The sequence below is a fragment of the Balaenoptera borealis genome, assembly GCF_965194805.1.
Source record: "Balaenoptera borealis genome assembly, chromosome: 1".
Lineage (NCBI taxonomy): Eukaryota > Metazoa > Chordata > Mammalia > Artiodactyla > Balaenopteridae > Balaenoptera > Balaenoptera borealis.
This window is the reverse complement of record NC_138860.1, coordinates 100,718,783-100,742,960: the sequence shown is the minus strand read 5'-3', so window position 1 is coordinate 100,742,960 and position 24,178 is coordinate 100,718,783.

Sequence of the window (24,178 nt, the reverse complement as noted above, 5' to 3'; positions counted from 1 at the left end):
ACCCATTTTCTCCCCCAACCTGACCCTGCGGTGAAGTCAAAATGACAAATTTGTGACATCATAATAATTTTTTTCTCCAGGAACAAACTGTGAAGCCATTAACACAGGATGGTGACTTCACTGCAGGATCAAACAGAGCATCTGGCTAGCGAGGAAAGAGGGAGCATTCTTTTTCAAACACACATGTATCTTCAATAATAACCAGGGAAACTCAGAAAATTACTGTCAAAGTAAATTGCATTTTGTGTAAATGCCATCTCCTTTCAAGTTTGCCGCAGCATGATCATGCTTCTTTATTTAGTGGTGTTGCCCTTTTCTCCTTAGAGACCTTTAACAAAATCTCCTTTTATATTTCATGTATCATTAAAATGACTTAAATGAGTAGGAATGGGGCATGCCTGATATTTATTTTTAATTATTTACATAAATAAAGAGGTGTTCTTATTTTATACCTACTGCAGTTCTGAAAATATATTTTACTAAGTGGATTTAATGCTCATATTAGTATAAAGCACTCAATAGGTAATACCTGTTTAGTTTTTCATTCAGCAGACCCAAAGTGTGTGTTTTGATCCAAAAGAAATCCCACAAGGTGATTATGATACTTCAGTATCATTGTTCATATCTCTATTCAGATCTATGAATGGTGAGGTGAGAGACAATGTCTCTGCACTTGAGAGATAAGGTTAATATATATGACAAATTAAACAATACTGCAAGGAAATATGAATAATGCCAAGTAAGCAATACAGACCTCACATGCCAGGAGTTCAGAGGAGAATGCCATGACTGTGAAAGCCGTGGGAACTGAGAGGTTAGGCTCTGGAGCTGGACTATTCAAGCCTCAAATCTCAGCTCTGCAATTTAACTGCTATGTGACTTCACTTCTCAAAGCTGCGATGTCCTCAGTCGTAAAATAGGAGAAAATGATACCTATCTCACAGTGTGGTTGTGAAAGGTAAATGATAACCTATGGAAAGCACATAGCAAAGTGCATGGCATGGTGAAAGTATTCAGTGAATGTAAAAATGAGCTGCAGTTTTCAGATGCAATTAATGAAGGAAGTCAGACCCTAGAATTTTAAGTAAAACAAGATTTAGAAGGCAGAAGTAAGAAGTAGATTAACCTATCTGGAACTTGAGATTCACAAAAGAGTAAAAAAGATAGGTTTAAAGAAGTAGATTGGTGTCAAATGGTGGAAAATATTGAATTCAGGCTACATTTAGAGTGGATTCCTTATTATTTATTCAATAATTTTATTAAAAACTTATTATGTGTCAGACAGTCACCTAATAACTGAGGATATAATAATACATAAAATGAATAAAATTTCTATCTTCATGGAACTTACACTGAGCAAAGGTAAGATATTGATGGCTGTGAACAAGGACGTAATGTGATACAATTTATATTTTAGAAATATTAATTAGATGGTCATAATCAGAAGAAATGAAAGCACGCTGGGACTAAACTTTTTTTCTGGAATGTTACTTCAATGACTCAAAAATGATAGGAAGAAATTCATGATTAGACTAGAGTCAATGAGAATAGAAAGATCTGACAAAGATTGCAAAGAAAAAAATCATAAGAATTAGAAACTTATTGAATGTGAAAATGCAGACATTCAGAATAGATCCTGTTCTTATCTTATATGCATTTAAACATTCAAGTGAAAACTCAGCAGATAAATTCCATGGGAGATTTGTGATTTTCTTTCTTTTCTGTTCTCTTAACAGTGACGGTTGGAGATGTGAATGGATAAAATATTTGAAGGAGATGTAAAGAGATCAGAGAAAAGGTAGAGCAAACTATCACATTCTTATTCTATTCTTTTAGAGAAGGAAGAAAATAAATCAGAATAAGAAACAGAAAAGAAGTAAAAATATAAACTTCAGATATAGTATTGTCATAAAAGCCAGAGGAACAGTGTTGTGATAAAGGAAGTGGTCAAATGTGTTAAATGTACCAAACCACCCAGAAAAATGAAGACTAAGAAAGGACCATTGAATATGACAAATGAAGAGGTCATCTGAAGCCATTTCAATAAGCAATCTCACTGGGTTGGTGAAATAAATCGTTAGTTAGTAGGAAATGGAGGCAGTAAATAGACCCCCCCCCCCCCGCCTCCTTCAGTAAGTTTGGCCTTAAAAGATAAAAAGAAGTTTAAGTGTCTCAAGTGTCAAGTAGGTGAGTTAGTCACTCCCCTTTTCCATTCCAGATGTTAACTGTAATTCCAAATAGTCATTTCAGAAGTGCCTTCTTTTGATTACTGGGAAAACTCGTGAATGGGCATAAGTGGCTTAATGCAGGTTCACCAACATTGCAGGAGAGGAATACATTTTGATGATGTCAAGTAATTGCATTATCTTTATAGTCACAGCATGTAATTAACTTTTTAAATATTACACAAAATTCTGAAACCCTTAGATTGGAGCTCTGTCTAAGAGAAAGAGTCAGAAGGAGAACCTCTGCCTGCTATGTGCTGAAATGATCCCATATGTACAGAATTCTAACAGAATGTCTCTCCCATCATATACAGATTTATGGATGAGCTCCTTTATTACCAGACATCTTTCCTTCTTGAAGATGACAGAAACCTAGAGCTGTCAATTGCTAATAAACATAGTTTTCTTGCATTACAATCCACCCTACAATGTGTTTTCCTTGTGAAATCCCAAGGGTAAAAAAAAAAAAAAAAAAAAAAAAGATGTTTATCTACAACCAGCTGCAGTGAAGCTGTCACATATCTAAGCTGATTTGTCTCTCTATCTCATGTCTGAATTAGCACATGCAGTGCTGGGGCATTTATGTCTGCCGAGGTGAAGTCAGAAAAACATGCCACCATTATCTTTTTCAACCCATATTATCACAACGCAGGCACAAGCAGGCTGGCTTCTTTGAATTTGCATTTTTTGATTAGATACTACCTATGTCATCACCTCTTCTGAAAAGCCCTTCACTCAGCCCTAATGATGGAGGATTAGAGATCCTGAGAGATGATCCATCCATCAAGTCTCTGAATACTCATAGTCCCAGACATTTTTTTAAGGTATCAAGATATATGTACATTCTGGGTCTCATGGAGAGAGACAAGCTGACTTTTCCTTTTTTTCAGAATTTTGTATTGTAATAACAAAAAAACCTTAAGAGTGCATGTCTTTGCCCACCTTAATTTCTTCTCATATTTGGTGGCTAAAACAGAAGTATCCCTTCTATAAGTAACAAATTTCCCTCAAATTTTCACCACTTGGTCACAGATTCAAATTGGCTGTACTGGTACCAAAGGCAAATCATTGCTCACACTGGTTGGTGGTCTTTTAAACAAAGAATAGAAGCCATCACAAGTGTCCATATTGCCATGAATATTTTTTTTGAATTTTATTTATTTTTGGCTGCATTGGGTCTTTGTTGCTGCATGGGGTTTCTCTAGTTGCGGCGAGCAGGGCCTACTCTTCGTTGCGGTGTGCGGGCTTCTCACTGAGGTGGCTTCTCTTGTTGCGGAGCACAGGCTCTAGTTATGCGGGCTTCAGTAGTTGCAGCACGTGGGCTCAGTAGTTGCGGCGCATGGGCTCTGGGGCATGTGGGCTTCAGTAGTTGTGGCGCACAGGCTTTGTTGCTCCGTGGGATGTGGGATCTTCCCAAACCAGGGATCAAACCCGTGTCCCCTGCATTGGCAGGCGATTCTTAACCACTGTGCCACCAGCGAAGTCCATGCCATGAATATTTTAAAGTGAAATAGTGGAAGTGTGTCTATGACATTTTTTAAAGAAAATATTTCTTCTCTAGTTCAAATTTAATCATGAAAAATATAATACCTTGTAGACAATATATGAAAGAGAAAAACAAAACACATCTGAGACATGGTAACTCCTTCAAGGAGTTTATAGCTTTAAGAAGAGGAAAACTTGCATACATAAGGCAACTAGATAATGACAAAGCAATATATAATGATAATTTGATGTTATAATTGTTTCCTTGTACGTTTAGGGGAGATGGAACTCTTGAGTGTGTACAACATATTGGGAAGAAATGAATTGTGAGTCACAGTTGAGGAGATAATAGGCATGAACATCTTAGGGTTGTTTCAGATGTTGTAGGAGATAGATTATTTTTAAAAATTTATAATGTTTAATAAATTTAATTTAAAACATTTAATGATAATAATAAGTGCTATGTAGAATTGGGCCCATTTTGGACATGGTGACACAAAAAGAACCAATTGTCAGGGAGAAACTCTGGATAGAGAGGCAATATGACAGATAATGAAGCTGGAAGACAGCAGTTTAGAGTTGATTTGATAAAAATGCTGAAAATTTTTAAGAGAATTTACCACTTCAAAAGACTTTTCCATGATTTCCTTCAACATCATTATTCCTCAGTCTTGACTGCACATAAGAATCACTTGTGGAGATTTAAATACTATCAATGTCTCAGTTACAGATATTGGTAGATTTTCAGTGTTTCCCAGGTGTTCATTATGTGCAGCCAAAGTTGATTACACTGTTTACTGTTGAACAAATGAGATAGGGATAGCAAGGAGTACTTACTATATCAATTTACCTGAGAAAAATAAGGTCAAAAAGTTAAAATGACCTAAAAGTTAAAATAAGGTTGTATAGCTGTATCATGATAGACCTTGACATGGAATCTACCTCTGTGCTCTTAGAAGAGGTTTCTACTGTTTTCTGACATTAGAAACAGCTTGAGTATCAGGACAACTTGGGAAAATGGCCTTTGATGTGGATGAATCTATTGCATGTGGGCAGTGCTGAGCAAGGGGTGCCCGGGAACAGGCGCATCAGGCAGAAACCTCCTATAACATTCTGGGGATGCAGGGATGTTGTAGATGTACATAAGCATGGTTAACTCATAAGTGAGGCCATATATGACCAGATGGCAATGTGACTTCATAGTAACATCTCCTAATTTGGGGCATTAAGGAAAAAACCTGGAAAACATAAAAAGCCCACTATTACAGTCTATTTATATCTTCAGACTTGGAATTCTTCTAATTAGTAGTCAGCTTCAACTCGGTGGAGGTGACTATGCAAATCAAACCTGAAATCACTACTATAGGTCAATGGGTTGTCATTAAATTTGAAACATCTCTACCTCATGATGAAAAGGTAATACCTTCTGGTTGATTAGATACCTGGAAATTTCTGTTACATAAAAATTCTGTCTTATAAATCATTAAGAAAAGAATGAGTCATACTTACATGCATAAATATTGCTTAATCTCAACACATAACTGTGTGCATTATTAATTAATAACATGTGTTGCTCATAAACTACTTTTAATGCTTGATATCAAGTATAGTAGTTGACCTTGAATAGATCCCTCTTTTATAAAGCTTTAAAAATGGCATGCTCTGAATGTAAATGAATTTGACAGATAAGGAGGCTTATCTGTATTTGAGTAAGTATATAATCTTAAATTTTTGAAAAACACAAAGAGTTACGGTTTTATCAAGAAATTCTTTACTCTGGTAGAGACTGAATTAGTTTAATATGAAAATTCCATACTTGGTCAGTTATTTAATCCATTCAGCTTGGAATCTAGTCCCTGATAGAAATAACAAAAACTGTATTATGAAAGAGAACTGGTTGACCTCCTCGTCGTTCACTTGAAATCACCCATAGCTTCTTTTAGAAAATTGTTATGGATCTATGAGCTATGATTTAAAATCTAAGATTTGAAATACATAATTTTATTTGCTGGTATGCAGCTATTTTTCATTATTTTGAATCTATATAAAGCCTCAGGGTAATGAGTTTCATTATTTCACCATAGGCTTGCTACCTGCTGTATCAAGCAGTGCTTCCATTTATTTGAAATGTTTGAAATGTTATGAGTGCTAATAGTTAATCACTTGATGTATAAGGACAGATACCCAAATGAAACACCCACAGTAAAGCAAGTTCAGAAAATGATGTTGTGCAAAACACACAAGAAAAACTGAGCTAAAAATTGCAACTCTCTAGAACCTTGAAGGAATTAGATATTCTGAACAGCTGAGTTTTCCAGATAGCTAAAATGTACTCCTTTAGGAAATAAATAAATAAAAATAAACTTAAGAGTTGCAAATATAATACCTGCAGGAACCATGCAGGTAGAGTATGGCTAAAGGAGATGGCAGCTATTTAGCTCCAATTATTTGTTTGCTTTGCTTGTTTTTAAGCTAATAGTATTTGTTGAATGAGGTGTATACAATAAAATGCATAGATCATAAGTACATAGCTCAATATTAGCAAATATATATAAACATGACCAAATTCAAAATAAATAATATTTCCATTGGCCCATAAATTTTCCTTTCCAGTCAATTTCTCTGCCACTCCCCCCAAAGACAATCACTATTCTGATTTCTAACATCATAAGCTAATTTTTTTTAAGATCATTTAACAACATTATATCTGGAATCATGAAGGATGTACTTTTTATGCTTGTCCTTTTTTGCTCTGTGTAGTATTTTTGAGATCCATCCATGTTGTTACACATCAGTAATTTGTTTTTATTTTTATTGTTGTTGAGTAGATTCCATTGTATGGCTCTACCACAGTTTGTTAATACATCTTGTTGATGGGCGTTTGAGTTGTTTCCAGTTTGAAGCTATTATGGTTAACGTTGCTATGACCATTCTTAGATAAATCTTGTTCTGGATGCATACATTTATTCCTCTTGGTTAAATTAGGAGTGGAATTTCTGGCCCATATTTTAGATTTATGGTTAACTTTATGATAAAATTTCAGTTTTCCAGAGTGGTGAACATATTATTAATCCCATTGGTAATATATAAGAGTTGTCATACAGTTGATGATTGAAAAGTGAGAATGTGGGTTCAGTATCACTACATTTTCTAATTTTTCCAAGAAACTGATAGATGCCAATTTTAAGTGAAAGTTTCTGATTTTTAAATATTGTCAAGTAATTCAATTGTTTCAAATTAACTGATGTACCTAAACATTCACCAGCCAGATTCTTCCTGCAGGGCACCAATTTGACATTTCTGATATATTACATAATTTATCTCCTTAAATAGAGTAACCTAAACAGATCCAATTATTTCTTGATGACTTAGACCATTTATAAATACCAATTATTATCCTATATTATTACATTCTTGGACTTCATCAGAATCTATTGAGGTACAAATGTCTGTCTCAATACAAAGTAGCCCCCAAAGGTCTAAGACTTATTCTTTTATATCACTTCTGCTTTTTGTAAATTTTCTACCTCCTTTGTTGTCATCAAGCCATTTGCTAAATTCTTGATGATATATATGATTATTCTTCCTATTCCTAATTTATTGCTTCTTAGTCTCCTTTGCAGGAATACAATGACTTTTTCTTAAAGAACTATGTATGAAATAAGGACAAATAAACTTTGAGAAAAGGCCTGAAAGATACCTCTAGAAGTAAAATGTGAGAATTTGAGACATAGATCTTGTGACATCTATTTTTCTGCTTAGAGTGACCTGTTTATTTCCTGGTGCTGAGCCATCTTCCAGAGAGAGGAGTTTGCCGGAGAGCTGAATTTTTAGATAGCTAAAGTATTAGTCTTTTATCAGTAAGGGATTTCATCCAAGGACAAAGACCCAAATAAGGACTAATAGGTGGAAGTATAAGATGTTCTCATAATATAAATTTCTTCAGAAAAAAACAAAACAAAACAACAAAACATCCCCACCTGTGCGAGTGTTTCATTATACAACAGAGTAGTGTTTTATGGTATTTATTGTGAATATTCATAAAGGCTGACATGAACCATTGGTTCTCAAATGACTACTAAATATTTTTTGGAAATGCAGAAAATACACCCAATTCCTGGCTTAATTTTGAAGCAATAATAACAAGAATAATTGAGTGTTTAGTACGTGCTTGGCACTATCTAAGCATTTTACATGCATTGTCACATCTGATCCATCTAATGAGTATAGTTATTATTATTAGACCCATATTCCAACGGAGGAAACTACAGCCCAGACACATTAGTAAATGGACCAACTCACCCAGTTAATAGATGATAGGGGCAGAAATTGAAACCAGAATGTTTTCTTACACAACCTATGATATTATCCACAATGTTACACATTTCTGTGTCTACATCGTTTCCTCTTCTAGGTTGAAATTTTAAGAAAATAATTAATTTAATTAATGCCACATTTGCAATTACTTTAATAACTTGCAATAAATCATTGTCACAATTCCCTGCATTCTACTATAAACTGTCAGAAATCACTACTGAATGAGTAGCATATTCTGAATAGGCTATATTTTAACAAGCCTCTTTATTAAAGGACAAAATTGTTAAGCTGAAATGTTTGCCTGCATAATAGATGCCTTTGAGGTATTATAAAGATGGCTATGAATGGTCCTCTCCATTTATTTCCACAGCCATATTTGCAATATATTCACAAGCAGACACTGACTATGTAAGTTAGTTTGACATACCACTTAGAAAATCAAGTAATTTGTATCCTAGGTACTTAAAAAGAACAATTAGCTTTCTATTAGAAAGAAAAGAATCTGTGCAATTGTACATAGACACAGTACAAGCTGTATAGTGTTTCCTTGTGCTAAATAATTAATCACATATTTCTAAAAGTGTTCCACTTTATTGATTTACTAGGAAGGCTTTTCCATGTTTGCTAGCTAGTTCACAAAGCCCTGTCACTCTGACAGCTATAATTAGGAATTAGTAGGATTTCTAAATTTGAAATATTATTTGCTTGACAATTAACTTTTAATATAAATGAGTGAGTGGGTTTGAATATGTTCTTTAAAAAATCTCCTACAAGAATATAAAATATGGGATCTTTGAATGTAGATGTTCCCTACACATAATCCCACTGAACCTCACCCCTCTCCCACTTTCTCTAGAATTGGAAAGGTCAGCCTGAGGGAGGCTCCTTGTTCGGAAAAACAGCCTCTGCTGATGGGCTTTCAACACTCATCTCAGGCTCAACCAGGCCTTGACAGGAACCTTGTCATGGAGCAGCTGGGCTCCCATTACTCACTCAACTCTTCACTGGGTCACTGCAAAGTGCTAGACATTGTACCAGCTTCTTTGAACATAAACCTGAATAAAGAACACACTCACATTTCCCTAATGACTTAGCAATCTCCTATACCCACAGGAATCACTGTTCTCCCCCCAAATTGCTAAAAATACCTCAAGTTTCATTTTTTGCTTAAATTAAAATACAAAAAACAATGCAAGTGGGAGACTTTGGGTTTAGATATAAGTTCAAAGCACTCTTGTTTAACAGAGTGTATATTAAAACTTGCCCTGATATCTTGACATAATCATTTTTATTTGGTTGTCAGAATAAGCTTTCAAATTGTTGTTAATGGGTAAAAGATTGAGCAGGAATAGAAGATCCTGGTAAATAAAGGCATTATCATTTAACAGAGACGCAAGGTTTACATACAGATAAAATATTTAATGTAGGTGGACATAAGAGTCCCACTGAATTAGAAAAACCAAAATTCATTTTCTGAAGACATCTGTTTATACCAATATGGACATATATAGGAATACAGACGGTATGACAGTTTTAGCTGATTCATTATCTAAAGCAATTGCCATTAATAGAAACAGTCTTTGAGGTTGTTCACTATATGACAATATGTTTTGACTAAGCTTTCAGTATTAGGGATAATTAAGCAAATCTAAGCATGTCAAAAACTTTCAGATCTACCAGGAGTTTCTTTAGTGGTACAAAGATACCCCACTGAGAGAAGACAGGGCCCTCTCTTCCTATTTCAAACAGGGACCCGTCAGATCCCCTCAGCAAAAATCCTGAGAAAATTGTATGTGAGTGATATTATGAGTATTTTGGTACCGTTTCACTGGGAGATTAAGTCCTCTGTGGGGTTGCTCAAGTTTTTAAATGCATTGCATTTTTATGCAGAAAATGGATGATATTGTTCTTCTCCTTAAGGACAAAACAAAAGAAAATTGGATATGAATTAACACATGATGGTTTTATAACGTCTAAAAGAAATAACTTCCTTAGAGAAGCAACTGATAATTATTGGAATGTATTATGGAAATTTGTTTTTCTCAAGGTGGCAAACTCATGGCCTGTGGACTGAATCTGGCCATCAGACACATTCCTCTTTGCTTGCACTGTATTTTAAAACATTGAGAGATGCCATGTGAAAATTCAGATTTCACACTTCTATTAAATGGTCTGGCAACTCTGTGCACAGATAGCTCCCTGACTGCAGTCAGCTGGAGCTGAGCAGTGGTTGTCCCAATAAATTGGACAGGCTCTCTCCAGTTTACTCTGATCCTCTCCACTTCCTATTACCTGCTTCATACATTTATTTTACCTGCTTGCCCCTCATAGGTAGCTGTTTTTAATCCTTATTTCATTTACCCATCCTAGTTAGTCATGATGTACTATATTTCTTCTTCTAAAGTTTCAAAAATATATTCATTCCTTCTCCTCCTCAATCTTGACTAAATGCAGAGAATGCAGTAGGAATGCATTCAAAGGTTTCAGTCTCCAAAAAATTAGAAAATAGGCAACTCAAGGCAAACAGCCCCATATAGTTCAAAATCTCTGGAAAACCATATGTGTTAAAACATTTAGCTTAAGAGCATTCAGAAAGTGTCCTCGGAGAACAGAATATGGGTAATAAATTATTTTCTCCATTCCCATCCTCATATCTAATGCTGGATGCAAATTAACATAGGGTGAAATCTAGGAATCCCTCAAGGTCAAGTCTTCCCAAGTCACATGTCACTCTTCAGATGTAGTTAGATAATGCCTTATATGAAAAAGCAAAGAAATGAAATACTTCTCACAAAGAAGCCTTTCCAGGAACAATTATAGCTCTGCACTAGGTAAAACCTAGATCATTCTGGTGTTCAAGTTCAGGAAGTCAAAAGGAACAGAAACCCTGGCACTGAACCAAAGCTACCTTCTGGCATAGATATCTTCAGGTAGCAGTATACCTAGTGTATTTGACACCAGGAATGGATCATTTTTTAACACCCCTTCCTCTACAAAACAAAATTATACTACTTATAGTCATCAAATGAAAGGAATATTGGTGATAGTCAATAGAGGAATACAGATGAGATCTTTATTTTATTAAACTTTGTATGTAAAATCATATCAGTTAAAATAATTTAAAAATTAAAATAATTACTGTACAAAAAAGTAATGGATTAATATTTTTAATTACACTAACTTTTTAAAAAGGTGAAAAAACTTATTTTTAAGGTTAGTCTGTAGCAGTAATAGATAATAATATTATAGTATCTATTAAGTAAATTTTAATGAACTCAAGATACCTGCTCACAATTTACTACTGATGTTACATTTTATTTTCTTTTCTTGATTCATTTTTTAGTTTTAAAACAAATGGTTAATAATTTTAAAAGAATAAACTTAATTTTAAAATGCATTATTTATATTCCCTAAAATATTTCACATACATACTAAAATTTGTACTTTCCAAACAGAACTATTACATCTTACAGTTTGCTTTCTTCTTCACTGTTTTAAATTTTTAAACAAATCAAAATTATGAGATATCACCTCACACTGGCCAGAATGGCTATCATCAAAAAGAACACAAATAACAAATGTTGATAAGGATGTGGAGAAAAGGGAACACTTGTATACTGTTGGTAGGAATGTAAGTTGGTGCAGGCCCTGTGGAAAACAACATGGAGGTTTCTCAAAAAACTAAAAATAGAACTACCATATGATCCAGCAATTCTACTCCTGGGTATGTGTAAGAGAAAAACAAAAACACTAATTCGAAAAGATACATGCACCCCAATGTTCACTGCAGCGTTATTTACAACTGCCAATGTATGAAAGCAACCTAAGTGTTCATCAACAGATGAATGGATAAAGAAGACATGTATATATATACAGTGGAATACTACTCAGCCATAAAAGACTGAAATTTTGACATCTGCAGCAACATGGATGAACTTGGAGGACATTATGCTAAGGGAAATAACTCAGACAGATAAAGATAAATATTGTATGACATCACTTGTATGTGGAATCAAAAAATACAACCAACTACTGAATAAAACAAAAAAGAAGCAGACTCACAGATACAGAGAACAAACTAGTGGTTACTAGTGTGGAGAGGGAAGGAGGGAGGGTCAATATGAGGGTAGGAGGAAAAAAGGGGTTTTGGGGGATTATATGAAACCATGCTTGTGAAACTTTTGAAAATTGTAAAGCACTATAGAATTTAAAGAATCTTTCATTCAATTAAAAAAAAAAGGACTCTGGAAAACAAATTTTGTAACACAAATAAAAACTCCAAGTGGTCACATAGGATGACAGAAATAAATTAGCTCAGGTTCTCTTTCTTTGTCGTAACAGATTACATACCTCCTTATTGCCTACACCTCAACAATTCTCACTGTCCCACCCCAGTGGGACATTCCACCTCTGTCCTGCTGGGAATGCACCAGTAAGGCTGTAAGAAGAACTGGAGCAGCATTCCTGGTTAAGGCTTTGTTAAAAGTTAACTGAGACATAGTAAACATTTTAAGAGTTTGAGCAAAAATTGATTGGAATGTGGCAGCACCAAAGCAGAAGTGGTTAGGAGCACTTCAACCACAGGAGCTGGGGAGAGACTTGTATGGAGAAGAGGTGGAAGCAAAGCAAGAAAATTACTTGATTGGGTATTGCTTAAGCATTTGCCTTATTTGGAAAAGCCTAGTGAGCTGTTTGTGATTTGTTGTCCTTAGATTTTGATTTCTTAATCTTGAGGCACTTACAGGGTTAGGTCTTGGTTTGCTTAGCTAGGCTGTTATTTTACAGCCAATTATTTTATCAACAAAATGGGGTTATTCGGGAATAGCAGAGAATTGCAATTCAGAACAAGTATGCTACAGCAAAAACCACAGGCATCTAGAGAGACAAATGAGAGGACTGTTCTTTTATAGAGTAAAAGGGGAAGTTGGGAGGGATTGTAATAAGCAAAGAGTCCATTCGTAATAAGCAAAGAGTCTATTCCTAATAAGCAAAGAGTCCATTGTAATAAGCAAAGAGACTGTCCATAGACAGTCTCTTTGGCTGGGCTGTTGCCGGGCAAGGAGAAAATCTTCCTTCCTCCTGCTGGGATAGTAAAGTAGTAACCTTCTTCCTATTGGAGATGCAAGGTACCTTTCTTCCTTTTGGGGGTCTGCAGACAGGCATCAGAGCTCCCCCTTCTACCCTTTCCGACTCCACTTTAAATGAGGTTTACTTTATTCATTTTCACAGCTGCTAAGGCATTAGAATCATTTCAGTCTAATAGCCTCCTTCTTTAATTAACTTAACAGCTTTTAGATAATGATTAACTCAGTCTTGTCTGATCTCTTGCGTAATTTGGATCTTGGGAGAAGGGGCGAAGTTACATGACTTAGCCCTTTATTCTAGCCACTAGGAGACTAAATGAACAGCGGATTGAAAATAGAAGGGCATTCTCCTGTGTAAGAGGATGTGGACATTCTAGACCCCATCCCAAAGTACTTCTAACTCAAAATGACCAAGCTATGGAAAGGTCAAGAATGGAAAGGTATGTGAACCAACTCAGCTCCTGCAGTATTCATGGCACCTCATAGAACAGTGCTTTTCAAGCTTTATCTTGCATATAAATTATCTGGGAATTCCAATTCACTTGGTCCAGGATGGGGCTTAGGATTTATGTTTCTAACAAACTCTCAGATGATGCTGATATTTCTGGTCCCAGGACACGTGTTGAGTATCAATGGTCTAGAACAATCTCATCTAACCTCCTAACTTTTCCATGATTCTTCCAGTTGTTCCCAAGGGGCTTGGACTACTGTCTTAGTCTTTTGGGGCTGCTACAACAAAATGCTATAAACTGGGTGGCTTATAAACAACAGAAATTTATTTCTCACAGCTCTGGAGGCTGAAATTCCAAGATCAGGGTGCCATCACAATAGGATTCTGATGAAGACCCTCTTCCAGGTTGCAAACTGCCAACTTCTTCCTGTGTTCACACATGGTGGAAGCAGCTAGGGAGCTCTAAGTGAGATTATAAGAACACTAATCTCACTCTCAAGATCTCTACCCTCATGAACTAAGCACCTTCCAAAGGCTGCATCTCGTAATATCATCACATTGAGCATTAGAATTACAATATATGAATTTTGAGGGTACACAACCATTCTGACCATAGCATGTTTAAAACTTGAAAGCAGCAGTTAAAGGAACAGAGAAAGAGGGAGAAGAGTGGTGGGGAGAGAGGGCAGAGAGATGGGTAGTAGGATAAGCATAAGTCTGAGAAACCATCCACATAGCAGTTGTAAATTGTTTAGATTGAACTTTCAAATATCACAATAGTTGATCAGCAAATATGGTTATGAATATCTGATAAAAAATCATAGTTGTAAATTTGTTTATTTTTTGATTAAAGATTATTTGGTTTAATTTCTAGTGATTTTCATTAATAAAAATCAAATTACACTAATGATTTCACAGTCTATTCTGTGGTATTCTGATTATGAATTAATTTTAATGATCATTATAAGTGATTGTTAGCAAATCACATTTAGGCAATTGCTAGTTTTAGATCACCCCAAATGCTATAAAAGTCCAAATTAATTTGTAGTTTATCAGTATTTATATTATAATAAAAATATTAATATTTCATATAATTTTGACATAGCACTTAAATGGATCCTTGGTACTCCTCTGAGTATATATAGGTTAAAACAACTGAGCAGTTCTAGATTTTCTGTGTTAATTTCCATCCGGCTAATGCAATGGAGAGATTTCAAAATCATTTCTTAGCGCCAGATTTCAGAATCAATCCCTCAGTATTCTTACGTCTTCCTTCCCTGCAAGGTAACCAATTTAAGTGAAATAAACCGAATTTTAATGGAATAGACTGTTCAAATGACCCTATTTCCTGAAAAGGGCATTTTCATGAATATTTATTTAATCTCTTTTACTTTTCTCAGGTTTTATTTTAAATTATGTTCACCAGTATAACCTCGGGAGTTGAAAACTCTATTTTTTCTTGAAGACACTGAATAATAAACATACACCTGTTGCATAAGTTTCTAAGAGATTTCTATAACTTGCTTTTAAAATATTCATCTAATGCCATCAAGCCACAAATAATAGATACACCTCCTCTCTCTTTTAGATGTTTTAAAAATAGGGTAAAAATAAAGGCACATAGAGCTGATATAATTGAAAGATAAAATGAAATAATTATATTATTTAAAAAGGTATCACAAAGAGGAAATATTGATATGTTCATAGTGAAAAGGGGAAATATGTGTGTGTGTGTGTGTGTATATATATATATATATATATATATATGCGTATATATATATATATATATATACTGAATGCAAAGTTTTATCTCCCTGAAACACATAAAAAACATAAACAGTTTGCATAAAAATTTGAAGACTGCTCATCCTATGGAGGGAGTTTGATAAATTTTTATACTAGCTGGGGCAAGAATAACTCATGTCTAAGTTTTCCCTACACCTGCTTTAATCAGAGTCATTAAAAGCTTTATTTAAGTTCAAGTCCGTAAGCATTTTAAATAACTGAAAATAATTGGTGAGTAAACTTGTCCACAATGATTCTTTTCCCAGAAGATTCCCATTATTTCAGTTAATGAGAAGGAAAATATATATATATTTTCCAAGAGAATTCTATTATGATTCCTCCAAGTCCCAACAAAAAAATAGAAAACATGAAGCCCTAGACTCTTCGATAATGGATTTTTTAAATTACCATTATTATTACAAATGGCTCTGGCTGAAGCCATCCCATCTTGCTCCTCCCACTTCTGCCAGGGAAATCCTTTCCCTGCATCATATATTTAAAATCATAACCAACGATAAAAATGATATTTAATAACAAGCTTTGTGAGAACTTTGCCTGATAACTCTGAACAACTTTTAATTATTTTTAACCAACACTTTGAACACTCTTAACATTGGAAGCATTCTGAGCTTTAAACAAACTTAAAAAAATTAGCACACAGCCTGTACATAGCTTGGGGCCTGCTAAATTATTTATTTTTTACTCAGTTCTGTACCCTCTCTATATAGGATACATGAAATGGCTAATGAATAATGCCTAGCAACATGACTGATATATAGAAATCAGTCCATAAAGAAGTTTCCTTTCTTCCTCTCTCATTGTTCTCCTCAACAATCTGATTCTAAGAATCTCTTATATTCCTATCATTTTATTAAATAGTTCACCTGTCAATCTTAGATTTTAGAGCCAGAAAACCCAAATGTGAATTTTTGAGCTGACACTATACATGTGAGTCATAAATAAGCTCAGTTTCCTCATTGGTAAAAAAGTGATAATGATCCCTACTTCATGGGGCTGCTGTGAAAAATCAAATAAGGCAAAATGTATGTGAAACAGCTTTGTGAGCCAGTGAGGGTAACAATTATGAAAGCAAGCACAAAGCTGATTTTATATCTTGGCTATTGTGAATAATGCTACAATAAACATGGGTATGCATATATCTTGTCAAAATCCTGTTTTAATTTACATTGGGTATATACCCAGAAGTGGAATTGCTGGATCATATGGTAGATCTATTTTTAACTTTGTGAGAAAACTCCATATTGTTTTCCAAAGTGTTTGGACTAATTTACTTTCCCACCAGCAGTGCACCAGGGTTCCCTTTTCACCAGATCCTTGCCAGCACTTGTCTCTTGTCTTGACGATAGCCAGTCTAACAGGTGTGAGGTGATATCTCACTGTGGCTTTTATTTGCATCTCCCTGATGATTAGCGATGTTGAGAATCTTTTCATGTGTCTGTTGGCGATTTTGATGTCTGCTCTGAAAAACTGTCTATTTAATTCTACTGTCCAGTTTTAATCATTCTTTTTTGTTATTAAGTTGTGTTAGTTCTTCAGATATTTTGGATATGTGACTCTCTCTCTCTCTCTCTCTCTATATATATATGTATATGTATAACCCCTTATCCAACATATGGTTTGTAAAATTTTCTCCCATTCTGTAGGCTGCCGTTTCATTTGTTAATATACAATGGAATATTATTCAGCCATGAGAAAGAAGGACATCCTGCCATTTGTGACAACATAAATGGACCTTGAGCACATTATGCTAAGCAATGTAAGTCAGACAGAGAAAGACAAGTACTGTATGGTATTACTTATATGTGGAATCTAAAAATTCTGCAAAAACAGAAAACCTGTAAAAAGAAAACAGAGAGTAAAATGGTAGTTACCAAAGGATGGGGGCTGGGGGAATAATATTTACGGTGCTTAAGAGTGCAAACTTGTAACAAGTTGTGAACATAGAGATCTAATGCACAATATAATGAATATAGACAATAGTATTGTACTATAATGATACAGTGTGATAAATATTGCTTCAATGGCAATCATATTAAATAGATAAATGTATCGAAGTAACACTGTATGTCTTAAATTTATGAAATGTAATGTCAAATTTATTAAATTAAAAATAATGTAAAAAACAAACAAAAGAAAGTTAATGCTAAATTCAAAGGTGGATAGATTTTTAAGCCCCACTAAAACATGCAGTAGTAAAAATTTAAAAAATATAAAAAAAAAAAACTAGCCCCTAAGCAAATTTCTGTCTTCATACATTTCTTTCTCCAGAAAACCAGATGCTGAGTGGAAAGGCGGCTCCAGCACAAAATAAAAAGCAGCACAGAGCCAGATCCATTTCAATGCAAAACCTAGAATCAAATTGCTCTTTTGTTTCACCTTGATATTCTTTTCTCAGTGCTGTGGATAAAGGCCACAGGCATTAAGCCTGGTTTACCTTGGAATTTCCCATCAGCCTTCAAAAGGAACCAAAGCACAGCAAGTCTGAGCTTATTTCCATCATAGGTGTAAGATCGCAAAGGAACTGACTTAACACCTCTTCATGTGAAAAAGTCCTCAGGCTTTTAGGTGACTGTAAATTCAATATAATCTTATTTTGTAAAATGTGAAAATAATACTAATAACAGAATAACAATAATAATGATAATAGTTAATATTTATTGAGCACTTACAATATGCCAGGCATTGTGCAAAGAGCTTCCTAGGCACTAACTTATTTAATCTTCCTAATACCATTATCCCCATTTTTTAGATAAACAATTGACAATAACAGCTATCACTGACTGCAAACTTATTTTACAAAGTAACCTAGAGGCTTTATACATCTTATTTCATCAAATTCTTAACATAATTATGTGGCCAAAATCCAAGAAAGAAAAGCCAAGAATAGGACTACCATATACTAAAACCCAAAGCCTATAAATGTTTTTCAATGGAAGTGGATGAGAGACTGTTCAGAGTGCCTCAGGAAATTCAGCATCCCTGGTCCCTAACCACTGAATGTCAGTAGTGACCCTTTCCTAGACATTGTTACATTCAAAACATTTCTACCCACTTCTCATTCCTCTTTAGGGGACAATCATAGACCTTTTTGAGAATAAAATGATAAGGAGAATGGCAAAATAGTTCCTTGGGTTTAGCCAGGAATGGATTTTGGATATTTGTTCATTCATTCATTCAATAAATGTTTAATGGGTATATTCTGTTCTTAAGGCAAAAGACAAGGTATCACTGTGTCAGCAAAAAGAAAATACATATAATCCACATCCTGTTTACAGTACATAAAGGGAAGAAGAACATAAATACAAATAACCATTTAAAAGAAAGTGATGTGTACTATAAGGCACGTGCAAATTAAAATGTCCTTGGAGCTTAGAGAAGAGTAGTCATCGCTAGTTGGAGAAAGACTCAGAAGTTTTCATGGGTATGATAAGGTTTAGGCCTAGGCTTTGAAGGGAGGATAGACTTCGAACAAGTAGAATCTGAAATGAAGAGAATTCCAAGCAAAAGGCAACATGAGTCAAAATATAGATGTGCCAAAATGTAAGGCATTTTGAGAAACGGTAATGCCTTTATGGCTAAAGGAAACTAGTGTGTGGGAGCTGAGGGGAGGGTAATAGGAGAAAAGGAAGAGAAAGTCAGAAAGGAAATAAAGGAGGGGCAGGCTAGTCTGGTGAGGAAGGGTCACTGAACATTCTGAATAGAAGAGAGCCATGACAATTTACCACATACTTATGTGGCAACTGTATTAGAATGGATTGAAGAGGGCACAGCTTGGAGATAAAGAGACATATGAGAAGAATCCTGCCTGTGTCCACAAAAACAAACGAACAAACAGCAATAGAGGAAAGGGGTAGATTCAGAAAATGTTGCAAAGATAGGCTCAATCCTGACCACTGGCGTTAGTGGGTATGCTTCATTCATGGTGAGGTTTTGAGGTTGGGTGAATTCATGGAGTTGTTTATTCAACCAACAATTATAGAATACATTTGCCCATCTGGACAAAGTATTGTTTTAGGCCCTGGAGAAAGAGAGGTAAACGATTCCCAGTCTTGGGTTAGCAGAAGGAGATTTAATGTCAGGTCCACAAAATAATGTCAAAATAAGAAGTAGATTTCATGGGAAAAGACAGATGCAATTATGCAAACACTGAGTTTGAAGACCCGGCGGAAAATCCAGAAAATGGCTCCAATACATAAGATTTGTAACAATCCAGCTCTATTATCTCCTTTGTGAAGGAGATAATACCTTCCTGACTCATCCAACAAACTTTTTTTTGAGTGCCATCTATGTGCTTTTCACTGCACAAATCTCAGAATACAAATATCTAAGTGCTGTTTACTCTGCTTGCTTCTAATCTCTTGGATCTGCCCAACTCTCTTTATCCACCCAAAATTACCCTCATTAATGTCTCCATTGCCTCTCAACTTAATTAATGGGTCTTCTCGGATGATGTTCCTTCTGTATAAACTACTCTATTTCCCTCTTCATCTGCCTGACCTCTTTTCATCTTTCATTTACCAATTTATCTATGCCTATACCCCAAAGTATAGATCTGATGCTCTTACAATGTGATAATACACTATAGTTTTACAATCATAGCACTTATCATACCACATTTTCATTTCCTGTTAATTCGTAAGTGCTTGTAACCTACTAGACTGTAATTGTCAGGAGGACAGGGATTATCTTCAATTCACAATTTTGGTACTTATATCTAACAGCACCTCAGACATAGCAAATAATTGATAATATGTATTGAGTTAATGAAAGGGACTTACATTCTAACACAACTGAACACTACTTTTTCTACCAAAGAACCCTACCATACATGGTATTATTATCCTCATCTCAATATAAATGCAATTATTTGCTATGTATTTGTCTAGTATACCATGAACTCCTTGAAGTCAAGAACAGCATTTTATAATCTCTGTGTGCCCTGTATCTTCCAAGAGAACTTTAACATGGTAGGAACTCAAAAACTTTTTGCTAAGTGAAAAAGTGAATAAAAATCAGTAATTTACATACACCATCTCATCTAATTTCCCCAGCAACACTGTGTTCTATTAATAGATGAGACATCTGATGCCTTTGCAAATTATCAGCAAGGACTATTTTCTAAAATTCTAGATAGACTTAATAAATTTACAGTAGTTTATATCACAAACTTCCCAAAGATATTCACTCCAATCAATTCCTTTCCATGTTATTCTGATAGACTAAAACAGAATTCCCCCTTGGACAGGATATGGACCAACTTCCTAAGAACTACCTGGGGTGCTAGTTAAACATACAGATTCCAGGGACTTACCCAGAACTCTTGAATCAAAATCTTATGACTAACAAAGTTTGAGAAGTACTAGAATAAAGAGTAAAAGAATTCTCACTCACACTGACCTGAAAGATTCATTTCCTGTAATGTAACAAAAATCAAACTGTTGTCCTTGACAGAATTATAATCACATCTGTTCTCAGGAATCTCTATTTTAGGATCTAGGCATATTTCAATTACCAGTTAAAGAACAGAAACTCAAAAAAAAAAAAAAAAAGAAGCTGCATTCCTTGAGCACTTCTTACATAAACATTGTTCTGTCTTTATTCTCTAAGGCAATCACAGTTTTGACATTATTTAGTAATGCATTGCCCCCTTGCAGAATCATAATTGATCCTTTGATAGGACACAAAGCTTGTGCTGGGAAGAGAATGTATTTACTGTCTAAGTATATCCATATTTAGAAAGATGCAGCTGATGAGTCAAGTGCTGCCAGATTAAAAGGTCACCAAAAAATGAGAAAACTTAGCTTATTCAGAGTTCTCTTAAGAGAGATCTTTGGAGTATTATTTTAAGGTCCATCATTTAAAATGTATTTAGTGCTACTGAATGATCTAATTGTCATGTTTTTATTAGAGTATATATTTATAACTAAATGTAATTGTGGAACTGAGTGAGAAGGTCATTTATCTATCAATAATATAAGTTTTACTACATGAGAATATACAATTTTGTGCTTTGTTCATTTGAACAGGGTTATGAGGGAAAGACCTCTTGGTGGTTGGAAATTCATAGATCACAAAGGTTTGCATAACTATTTTATGAACTGTGATCCTGAGAATGCCATTTTGTCATTGTTTCTCGTCTACTGTATTAGTGAAAGTTCTTGTGACTGTAAGCAATAAAAAGCAACTCTGGCTCACTTCAACAAGAAGAGAATTTTTGTTGAAAGTATATTAAAATACCTCACAGATTTCAAAGAAGAGTTAAAAAAATAGTAGACCTTTTAAAGTAAGGGACAGAAACAAGTCATGAAATTTCATTAGTAGTTCATGTTATAATCAATGTATCTCAAAAATCAACTGAGTCTTATTGCCCTTAAGTTCAAAAATTTAAATTCTAGAGAAACAGAAAAGTTTCTTGACCCATTCCTCTTCCAGTATGATTGCACTGAAATTAAAAACTTCTGTTCAACAAGAATACTTATATACAAAGTAAAAACAGAGATGATAGAATGGAAAAAGATATTTGTAATGCCAAAAACTGACAAGGTATTTATAATCAAAATACACCAGGAATTTTTGCAAATTAGCTAGAAAAAAACCAGTAACCCCAATTTAAAAAATGGATACAAGTAATACAGAAGAGAAAATCCAAACATCTATGAAGTATGTGAAGAGATGCTATAATGTTCTAGAAACCAAAGACATGCATATTAAAGCCACAGTAAGAAATCAAACTAAACCTATTAGTTCAGCAAAAATTAGAAAGGTGGCAATGCCAAGTGTTGGAAGTAATGTAGGGCTGTTGGAACCTTCAGGCACTATTGTTGGGAGTGTGAACTAGAGCAGCTATTCTTGAGAACAATCTGGCTCTACCCAGTCAAAATAGTATGTGTACAACTTTTCATTTCCAACTCTATTTTGGATATATATCTCAAAGAAGTTCGTATAGAAGTCCCAGAGGGAACATGTACAAAGATATTCCCTGCAGTGTTATTTTTGTATGCAAACTTGTGTATTCAATACTGAAAGAGTGATAGGTAAAATGTTTTCAAGGCACACCATGGAGTTCAATGCATGATTAAAAGCAACAGCTTAAGATGTAATCATAGAGACCTTGAAGATGGCGGAGGAGTAAGACGTGGAGATCGCCTTCCTCCCCACAAATACATCATAAATACATATACATGTGGAACAACTCGTACAGAACACCTACTGAATACTGGCAGAAGACCTCAGACTTCCCAAAAGGCAAGAAACTCCCCACATACCTGGGTAGGGCAAAAGAAAAAAGGAAAAACAGAGACAAAAGAATAGGGATGGGACCTGCACCTCTGGGAGGGAGCTGTGAAGGAGGAAAAGTTTCCACACACTAGGAAGCCCCTTCACTGGCAGAGATGGGTGGGTGACAGGGGGGATGTTTTGGAGCCACAGAGGAGAGCACAGCAACAGGGGTGCGGAGGGCAAAGCGGAGAGGTTTCCGCACAGAGGATCGGTGCCGACCAGCACTCACCAGCCCGAGAGGCTTGTCTGCTCACCCGCTGTGGCGGGCGGGGCTGGGAGCTGAGGCTCGGGCTTCGGTCAGATTCCCAGGGAGAGGACTGGGGTGGCGGCGTGAACACAGCTTGAAGGGGGCTAGTGCACCACAGCTAGCTGGGAGGGAGTCCGGAAAAATGTCTGGAACTGCCTATGAGGCAAGAGAACATTGTTTCAGGGTATGCAAGGAGAGGGGATTCAGAGCACCACCTAAACAAGCTCCAGAGGTGGGCACGAGCCGCGGCTATCAGCATGGACACCAGAGACGGGCATGAGATGCTAAGGGTGCTGCTGCAGCCACCAAGAAGCCTGTGTCCAAGCACAGGTCACTATCCACACCTCCCCTCCTGGGAGCCTGTGCCGCCCACCATTTCCAGGGTCCCGTGATCCAGGGACAACTTCCCCAGGAGAACACATGACGCGCCTAGGGCTATTGCAACTCTCTCTGGCCTCTGCCGCCGCAGGCTTGCCCTGCATCTGGACCCCTCCCTCTCCTTTGGCCTGAGTGAGCCAGAGCCCCCTAATCAGCTGCTACTTTAACCCCGTCCTGTCTGAATGAAGAACAGATGCCCTCAGGCAACCTACACGCAGAGGCTGGGCCAAATCCAAAGCTGAACCCCAGGAGCTATGTGAACAAAGAGAAAGGGAAATCTCTCTCAGCAGCCTCAGGAGCAGTGGAATAAATTTCCACAATCAACTTCATGCACCCTGCATCTCTGGAATACATGAAGAGGCAACAAATCATCCCAAGATTGAGGCAGTGGACTTGGGGAGCAACAGTAGAATTGGGGTTTGTTTTCTGCATCTAATTTGTTTCTGGATTTATATTTATCTTAGTTTACTATTTAGAGTTTATTATCATTGGTAGATTTGTTTATTGATTTGGTTGCTCTCTTCCTTTTTTTTTTTTAATATATAGATATATATATTTTTTCTTTTTCTCTTTTTGTGAGTATGTATGTGTATGCATCTTTGTGTGATTTTGTCTGTAAAGCTTTGCTTTTACCATTTGTCCTAGGGTTCTGTCTGTCCGTTTTTGTTTTTTTTTTTTTCTTTTACGTTCTAATTTTTTTATTTTTAATAATTAAAAAAAGTTTTTAATAACTTTATTTTACTTTATTCTTTCTTTCTTTCTTTTTTCCTCCCTTTTCTTCTGAGCCATGTGGCAGACAGTGTCTTAGTGCTCTGGCCAGGTGTCAGGCCTGTGACTCTGAGGCGTGAGAGCTCAGTTCAAGACACTGGTCCACCAGAGACCATCCAGCTCCATGTGATATCAAATG